The 8,713-nt window shown below is 43.8% G+C and overlaps 1 pseudogene; it reads left to right on the plus strand.

Annotated features, from left to right (window-relative positions):
* Nucleotides 1–1,332: 1,332 nt before the first annotated feature.
* On the plus strand, nucleotides 1,333–2,148 carry LOC121453053 (annotated as a pseudogene).
* The last annotated feature ends 6,565 nt before the right edge of the window (nucleotides 2,149–8,713 follow it).

Raw genomic sequence — 8,713 nt, forward strand, 5'->3', positions numbered from 1 at the left:
GTCAAGTTGCCTCTGTGCATCCCCACACTTGCTTCTGCTGTGGTCGATTCCGAATGGGAACCAAGGATCTGCTTCTAAAGAATCACCCCATAAACCTGCTGTGGGACACTAGCCCAGATTATCTCTGTCCCACGGTCTTTAGTCATAATTCACTGAAAAGTCATGGGTGTGAGAAAGTGTCTGGGAAAGTAAGTATTTTTCATAAAATCCCAATCCTTAATTTTTGGTATTTCCTAGAATAATTCCTTGTCACTATCTAAAAATTATGATAATTTAACATCTGTTTTCTTCCCTGTTCTCATAATTAAGAGGAAAAACATGAAAATACTGCATCTCCAGTTACATTATAAAAGATAATTAATGTTACCAGCAAGGAGATTTTTCTTGTAGATATCCTACTTTCAAGAACTGGAGATCATAAAAGAGTGGGGCCCTCAGAATCTACAGGATCACTGTAGATCTCTTACTGCCATTTCAGGGTGAATGGATGTCAGAGAAGATAGTCCCAGTGACCTCGGTCAAGTTGAGATTCCATAGCTGGGATTGTGTGGATTACGGATAAATATAAAATAGGGAGAGGAGGTAGGAAAGAGAATATTGATGAAGGAGAGGGATGAGGGAAAAATGAGAAGGAAAGGGAGGACAGTGCAAGATGCTTCTCTGGATGGAGCTGAACCGACCAACTTCTTTTATTATTTGACATGATGGGAACACACCGTGAGATTAGGATGGTCCAGGAACCACTGTGCAAAGAACAGTTGCTTCAGGGCCCATCTGTCACTGGTCTCCTAGACAGCAAACCATGCAAGTGTGTTGCCTGTGTGTCTTTCTGTGATAGGTGTGTGTGACATGGAGCAAAATGGAAAAAGGGAATTGTTAAGTAGATGCAGGAGTAGCAAATGATGCTAACTGGGGAGATGGGGAGAAAGACGCTAGATGGACATTGTTGTCCCTTGAGAGTTATTCAATATAAGGCACAAGGAGTCACTGAAAGGAAAGCTGACAGAAATGAAAAGAAGGAGTTGAAGACATCCTGGAGCAAGTGACCCTGGCTAAGAAACCTCACACTACATTCTCTTGGAAATATTTCAAGACAAACAACAAAACATTGCAAGCTTGCTTGTACTTAGGTTAATGACGATAAGATCTTGTTTACATTGTTAGTTGTATGATAGGAATCAGGTATGACTCAGACTTTTTTTTTTTTTTTTTTTGAGACAGGGTCTCATTCTGTAGTCTTGGCTGGCCTGGAGTCACTCTGTAGTCCTGTTGGTCCTCACACAGAGATTCACTTGCCTTTACTTTCTGGGTGCTGGGATTAAAGGCATACATATGTTCAAGCTGCCCTACAAATCTGCCACCCAGATCACTCTGTCAGTCATCTTCAAGTGGATGACGAACATCTTCTGCTACTTCTGCCGTGCAGATCCCATATGGCAGAATCCTATCTGCCACAACATTTCCCTGAACAAGGGCTACGTCCAAGTGCCTTGAGAGAAGGAGGAACCTGGCAAGAGGGCCTTCTGTCACATTGACCCTCAGTATGCAGAGCGCCTGCTTAGCTTAGCTGAGTCTTCAAGAGGTAGAGGCTGCCCACCATGCTGTCCAGGACTCCAGCACAATTCTCTGGGGTGGGCCTTTGACTGTGAAAATGAAGGCCTAGCACCTGTTGAAGGAGTTTGAGGAGGCCACCAGGGGAGTTGGGTTGGGACACAGGAGAGAGCAGGCTGAGGCATAAGCACAACAGTCACTGCTAAAGAGGATGCCCAAGGTCCTGCTGACCCAAGAGGAGCAGGGTGAGCTAGAATACCTCACAGATAACTTTGACTGGAAAGCCATCTTCCAGGCTGGCACTCTGGTTGAGGAGCTGAGTTCATCAGAGGCCCTGGTGCTCAGTCCCTCGCTGAGCTTGCCTCACATGGAGACATGGACCTTACTGTCCATGGCCTTGCTATCTGGTGACCTCCAATAGAGTAGACTGTTGACAGCTGAGACTTCAGTGAGACCTTCCTGGCCACATCCTTCCTCCAGCATCCTTGAGATGAGAACAGTGTTTGCTGCCTATCCCCAGAGCCCTTCTTTGAAGTAAAGGATGCCATATTGGCCACTGACCTGTAGGACTAGACCAGTGTGGGTACCTTCTTGTAAGAGGTTGAGCCCCACCCCATCTCCCGACAGTGCCCAAGTCAGGACCCAGAACTGTACCTCAGAACAATCCTGTGAACATCTCAGCATCCAGAAAGGGGTGGGCCAGTTCTTTTAAGGTTGGTTCCATGAGGCCACACTGCTGCCAGCCAGGGATGTTCTCATATCCAAGCCCAGAGGAACTAAGGGCCTAGGACCTAGTTGCTTCTCCCTTGTCAACAATTGCCACTGTACACAATGGTTCATCAACTCGTCATGCCCCCCACCCTTTTGCCCCAGACCAAGAGCTGGCAAAATGACCATTGGCCTCACACCCACCCCACCCTTGCCTGTCCTCTGCTCTGTGAGACCTGAGGCCTGGAGGCGTTCTGCCAGGCCAGGGAAGAACAGAACAGGGCCTTCATCAAAGCTCTGCTTTGTTTCATCCACTCCTGCTGCTTCCTCTGGTCCCTAACTAGAGAAAGCTCCCAGATCTAGCAAATGCTAATTAGTTAACAGCCAATCAACCCCTTGGATGTCCCTCCTGGCAGAGCTTCCTCAGGGGTCCTAGTAGCCTTGACAAAGGAGGATGGTGGCAGGACACAGGGGAAAGGGTACAGAGAAGATGTCAGAAGTAGGGAGGGGGCAGCAAAGTGGGGAAAGATGGTCTCTATGACCTCTGGGGTCTTTTCCTGGCCCCATCACTGACAGAGAAGACTGAAAAGCTTTGAGCCTGTCTCAAGAGCAACAGGAATTGGGCATTTGGAGTGATTGGGAAGCGTCAACCAAACTGATAGGTTAGGGGAAGAGACTAATATGGTGTATAGCTAAGACTTAGCTGGAGGAATATCCAGCTTGCTGGGAACTCTGGGATCAGGAAGGGGGCAGCCTTATGACCTTGTCTGCAGGATGGGGATCAAGTTTTGTTCAGCCCTGACCCTTGAGGCCTAACACTTATCTACCCTCTACAAGGGCCAATTTTAAGAAACCTGGCTCTAGAAAAATTTTCCAGGAATCCACAAGGATAAACCCAGCTAACAACCTAAGCAATAGAGGAGAGGGTACCTGAACTGGTTTTGCCCTGTAGTCAGACTGATGATTATCTTAAATATCACTATAGAACCTTTGCCTAACAACAGATGGAAACAGAGGCAGAGATCCACATCAGAGCACTGGACTGAGCTCCCAAGGTCCAGTTGAAGAGTGGAAGAAGTGAGACTATGATCAAGGAGGTCAAGACCATGAAGGGTTCACCCACTGAGACAGTTTTCCTGAGCTAATGGGAGCTCACCAACTCCAGCTGAACTGGGAGTGAACGAGTATGGGATCAAACTAGTCCCTCTGAATGTGGTTGACAGTTGGGGCCAACTGAGGGGCCACTGACAGTGGCACTAGGATTTGTCTCTACTGCATGTACTGGCTTTTTGGGATCCTATTCTCTTTGGATGTATACCTTGCTTAACCTAGATGTAGGAGGGAGGCCTTGGACTTTCCACAGAGCAGGATGCCTTGCTCTCTCTTAGGATTGGAGTGGGGAGGAGTGGGAGGGTGAGTGGAGGGAGTGGGAGGAGGGCAGGTAGTGGGAATTTGGATTGGTATTTTTTAAAGTAATAAAATAATAAAAAGTAATTTTTTTTTCAAAATGAAAATTTTTAAAAACTGAAAAAGTGGGTAGAGGGTACACCACCATACCTGGCCTATACCACACCTGGCCTTCAACCTATTTTTGATGTTTTTGCACAGGGGAATTACAGTGAATGTACTGTAGTTATTGACATTTAAGCCAGGTTACTTAGGGACTAGTGGTGTTTAATGTAATCATGTTAACTGAAATATTTATGAATGTGTGTGTGTATGTGTGTGCATGCACACGAATATTGAAAACCAAGGCTCCAAGCGCATGTATTAAGTATGCACTGAACTCTCATTTTGATTTTTCATATAGTGTTATTATGATTTCCATTTTTATAATTGAAAAACTGATATTGAGTCATAAGATTAATTCCAAAATTTCACATGTCTGGTAGGAGTCGAGAAAGAGTTTGAAGCAGGCAGCTCTAACTCCAGAATCCATGCTTGAAAACTCTGAAGGAGATCTCATTCATTCATACCCTCATGCATTTATTCATACAGTCATGCCTTCATTCATACCCTCATGCATTCATTCATACCCTCATGCATTCGTTCACTGGGAACTGATCATAGCAAATGCTGTAATGGGAGAAAAAAAATGTCTTTCTAATCGTGTAGAAATGAGTAGCAGATTTAGAGCAGGTAAGGGTTAAACTAAGAACATGGAGAAGAGACGAGAGTGGCCAAGTGTGAACTAAGGGCATGAGAGAAATTTAAAAGAGATGAGTCTTGAGGTATGTGTGGGCAGTTACCTGGGAAACAGGGCCCTGGGTGTCAAGGGCACGGACACTGAAGATAGAGGGAGGGTTGATAACAAAGGCACACTGGCGTGAAATGAACCGATGCATTTGGACTGTGCTCACCGGAGTGAGGAAGAAAGCTGGAAACTAAGGGAAGGAACAGAAAACTGGGTTCAGACTTGCATCTGTCAACAAAATTTGAGAGTCTATCAGATTCCCACGCTTCTGTCTGGGATGCTCTCCAGAGAACCACAGAGAGCTCATTTTTCTCCTTAATAAAGCAAGTCCATTCCTATTCACGTTTCCTTTGGAGAAACCACTCCCTGTTGAATAACACCATCCTTCATTTCTTTTGAGGAGAGACGTGTGCCGTGATCCAGGGCTACACATTTCCACAGTACTGGCCAGTGTGGTCACTGCAGAGAAAAGGAAATACAGAGTTTGGTTTTTCGAAGCACAACATAGAGAAATTTGGATTTTTGTCTCAGTATAAGGATGTATTATGATGTCTTAAATGTATTTGTTTGAGTAAAAAGTCTTAAATAATGTGTGGACTCCTCTGACACTGGCTGCCATTTTAAACGTTACCCAGGACGGTCTACTTTCATGTATAAGACTTGGAGCATCAACGAACATTCTCCTGGCTCATGCGATATTCCTGCAGACATCATGCCTTCTAAAACCAACGGCCTTTCTTTCTCTGAACATCTTATATTCATTTTTATGTCTTCTGCATCTTTCTTTCCCCCCTTTTCTTTTGTGAATGTCTTCTGACCCTCAGTCCTAAGCTTAGAAACCCTTCCTCTGCTAGGCCCCTGTGTTGAAAATGTGGTTAGGAGCACATCTGCCTACTTCTTCAATGCCCTGTGCTTGTCTGCACTTTAGAAAATCAGGATCTCCTTGTGTATTCAGTAGAAAACAGGCAGGTGAACGACAGGCGGTGACCTAGTGTGTTAATTTTATATTCTTAATGGAAACTGCTCTCTGAACGCATAGCAGGGTTCTCTGGGGGAGGGGGAGATGTTTTGATGGCTTAGAAATTAATGAATGAATGGTGGGATGTGTTGTCTTATTTCTTCACATAAGGAAGGAGTGAATTCATGCTTCTTCCAATAAGCCCTCAAGGGATTTACATTTAAAGAAATGCATTATGGGTAGGTGAAATGGCTCAGTGGGTGAAGGCTCTTGCTGATAAGCCTGGTAACTTGTGTGTGCACCGCAAAACCCACAATATGGAAGGAGAGAACTGATTCTGATTGTCCTCTGAACTCCACGGTGTGCCACGGTATGCTTGCACACACACACACACACACACACACACACACACACACAGTAAATACAATGTAATAAAAATTTAAAGACCTTCAGTGTTAAGTAGCTGCCTCAGTATATAATTCAGCGCTGCTTTTTTGTGATAATATTTGACACTGAAGATTACATTAAAATTGATGTTGTTGTTTGCACAGGTATTTTTCCACATTAATCAAACACATGACACGGGAAAATACCACTGCAGCTTATGAAATTAAGTATCTGAGGAGTGATACAATCAAGAAATAGCAACTCCAGTTTTGCCAGAATAGGAAGACGTAAAACTTGAGGCAATCAACCTACCTCCAGCTTCTTCTGTGTTTCTGAAACAGTAAAATACTTGCTTTGAAAGTTTTCTACCTTTCAACAGTATAAGAATATTATCTGATGAGTGTGGCCTGCCAGCCACTGTTTTAACTGCAAGAGTGAGCTCAACATCTTACAGTAATTGGGAAACTGCAAGCTAATATTGTTAATAGTAACGATATTAGCAACTAGCACAGTGCTACGTCTTGAATGTTCATCATCTTGTTTTGCTCCTACAGAAGAAATGGAAATAGTTGTTACTGCCTTCTTGCACTGTACCATAATAGCCAAAGAGAGAGACGGACTGAAGAAAAGTTGAAGGCCCGTCAAGCAGTTACTACTAATGATAAACTTTGATATTGCTATTTATATTTCTGCAAAACTCAAAGCCTATCCTATAGGATGGTATACAGAGTCTCAAAGAATGCATTTATAATATGTAATGTAAATTTTTTGTTTCCTTGACATTTTATGCTCATTTTTGGTTTGTATTTTAGAATAGCCCTGAAAGAAAATCACATTTTTCTTTCCAGCCCAATCCTTTAGAAACTTGAAAATAATTATTATATGTCTTAGAATGATTTCTTAAATGGGTGGGATGAATTCCCTTGCAAAAAAGGATGTAGGGTGTCTCTTGTACTTTTTGTCTTTTGAGGACCCAGTAGCATGACAACCATCTCTGGAGGAAACACTTACCAGAGTCTAACAGTCCATTGATTCCGATCTTCCCAGGCTTCAGAACTGTTTATAAGCCATCCCATCTGCGGTATTTTGTTATTAGATTACGGCAATCCTATGGGGGCCTGGCAAGCAGCTCAGTTGATAGAGGGCTTGCTTAGCATGCACAGAGCCCTAGGTTCCAGCTGCAATGCTTAAATTAATGGCGGTGTGTGACTAACAATTCTTAGGATGTAAGGGCAGAAGGATCAGAAGTTCAAGGTCATCCTTAGCTGCAAAATCAAATTTGAGAGCAACTGGGGTTACATGATAGCCTGTCTCAAAAATAAGACAATTAAAATAGCAAATGTCTCCTGTAGTTTGAACTGTGTTCTTCCTAAGCTCATGTGTGCAAATCCTCATCACTTGCTTTTTAGGGTGTAACCTTATTTGGTGAAAGTGTGTTTGGAGTCAGAGGTCACTGAGTTAAGATAGTTCATAAGGCTGGAACTTAATCTGGCACAGTGGTATACGAGAAGGGCAAGTAGACCCAGGTATGCCCCGAGTGGTGCTCTGAAAATCCTGGGAGGTTACAATCCACAAGCTTAGGAAAGAGGCATGGAGTAGATGTGCCCTCCCGGCTCTAGGAAAGATTTCAAACATCCAGTCTCTGGAACTGAGGGACAATAAATCCCTGTTGCTTAAATTTCTAGGCTGAGGTGGCACTTGTGACAGCCCGATAAACCAACGCTCCACCCAAAGGTGCTTCAAGTTTCCCTCACAGCACTGTTAGCTTAGTGGGTGATGAGCACAGGCACCAGGCTGATCATTTTCAAGTTGATCCCAAGACTGATACGACATTGTCCTGTAAGAAAAGAGAAGAAAGGGTTTGTTATTTGTTATCTCTCTCTCTCTCTCTCTCTCTCTCTCTCTCTCTCTCTCTCTCTCCTCAATTGAATTCTAATTATTGACCCAGAATTATTTTCTGCTTTTCAGAAGCCAACATGTTACTTTGAAAGCCTTGCAGAAGGGAATTTTTCTCTATGATGCCAGCAGCTCCTTCATCAAAGACACCAAGTTTGGAGGGAAAGCACGGACTTCCTATTTTTTTTTCATCTTATCTCTGATGACACAGAAGTAGAAATATACCTTTTGTAATTCACCTTGCCGCAGATGGCTAACCTGGAGGTGCTCAAATAGCCAATGTCTTGAAACAGTGAGCATAGTGTATATGGAGACAGAAAAGACTGTATCTTAGAAGTGACTGCCAGCAACAAAAGTTTCTGCTGTGACAGGACTGCTTTGATGAACACTAGACCTAGAACAGAGAGGAAGAGCCCCTGCTGCTCAAGCATGACAACCTGAGTCGAGAGCCACGGCAGCCTTGAAAAAGCCATGTGTCCACGCGTGGAGGATTGAAGAGTTTTCCTGGAAGCCAACCTGGCAAAATTGTGAACTATGGATTCAGTGAAAGACTCTCTCTTTCAAATAATTAAATAGGGAATGACTGAGGTGGACACCTGACACCCTTTCCTGGCTTCTGCAGGAGCTCAGGGACACACACACATACACACATACACACACACTTTCTGGTCTTACTGACCCTTTGGCTGTTATTAAACATCACTATGATACTTTAAGAGGGAATTTTACATTCTTATAACAATGTTCTACGAATGTGTACTAGTTAAATCTTATGCTAATAAGAAAACTCCTCCAGAATACTGTTAGTGTTGAAAGGAGTTAGTTACAGTCTGTAGTATGTAGAACTCTGTAGCGTGGTACCCTCGGGTGGCCTCAGTGGTCCCCATCTTTTGACATTGGATGTAATCTGCCCCCTGTAGTAGTGGATAATCTGAGGCCGGCTGTGTTCCAGGTCATCTGGGAAGCAGCCCCTTCCCTGCTAAGCTTGGCGATGATTCTAACTCCTCTTGACCATATCA

This window comes from Microtus oregoni, unplaced genomic scaffold (assembly GCF_018167655.1).
Source record: "Microtus oregoni isolate MIOR12 unplaced genomic scaffold, Mior012 000010F_ref0000083, whole genome shotgun sequence".
NCBI lineage: Eukaryota > Metazoa > Chordata > Mammalia > Rodentia > Cricetidae > Microtus > Microtus oregoni.